Source organism: Ochotona princeps, chromosome 15 (assembly GCF_030435755.1).
Source record: "Ochotona princeps isolate mOchPri1 chromosome 15, mOchPri1.hap1, whole genome shotgun sequence".
NCBI lineage: Eukaryota > Metazoa > Chordata > Mammalia > Lagomorpha > Ochotonidae > Ochotona > Ochotona princeps.
This window is the reverse complement of record NC_080846.1, coordinates 36223833-36224736: the sequence shown is the minus strand read 5'-3', so window position 1 is coordinate 36224736 and position 904 is coordinate 36223833. Positions and strand designations below refer to the sequence as shown.

Genomic DNA, 904 nt, shown 5'->3' with positions numbered 1-904 from the left:
TTATATAATATTTCCAATGTTCTTTATTAACTCCCATGTAGAACTAAAAATTCAAATTTACTTTGGTATTAAAAATCAGTACTTAATTTTTAAAATATGTATTATGTAATATATCAAGGGAAGTGCCTATTGATGAGATAGTCTATATGATGAGACAGTCCAGGATATGGCAGAGAAAGCAGCTAATTGCTAATAGCATGTTATCTGAGGGATCAATGTTCTTGCCCATGGCTGCTTTTCCAGTCTACTACCTAATGAGTATTGGGATTTGGTATCATCTCAATCAAGGTAATCTTCTATAATTATATTAAATCTTGACATGGACTCAAATCTGGGCCCAAACAGAATTTATAATATCATGTAACTACACATTAAGTTTTACATTCAGTAATAGGAGTAAAAGCACATACTACATACTTACATATACTGTGAAAACCATGGCCTGTGCTTGCTTTGGCAGCACATAAACTAAAATAGGAACAATACAGAGAAGATTAGCATGGCCCCTGCGCCAGGATGACATGAAAACCATGGCCTAATATAAGTGTCATTGTAGCCTCTGAAAGTGTAGAAAGAGAGAGTGGATTAGAAGGCATATGTACTGAAATAATAATACAGAATTTCCTTAATTGGGAGGAAAAGGTATATAAAAATACAAAAAGCACATAAGTCTTAATAGGCATGATCAGAAACAAATAAAAAAGATTCAGCATGAGTCTTTACAGTCAAACATCAAACAGTAAAAACATGAAGATTCTAAAATGTGCACTAAAGAAATATGAGTTACGTTCAGAAGATTCTCAATCACACAGACAGCTGATTTTTAACTAGCGACTTTACAACACAGGATAGAATCGTGGGAAACAGTACAAGTCCTAAAAAAAAAAATCAGAATAAAATAAAC

At 32.7% G+C, this 904-nt stretch overlaps 1 non-coding gene across 1 annotated transcript; it reads left to right on the top strand.

Moving 5' to 3' along the window:
- Positions 1 to 444: 444 nt before the first annotated feature.
- On the top strand, positions 445 to 551 carry LOC118757664 (U6 spliceosomal RNA). The gene has a single exon (XR_004995321.2). It is a non-coding gene; the product is annotated as a U6 spliceosomal RNA (small nuclear RNA).
- Positions 552 to 904: the final 353 nt, after the last annotated feature.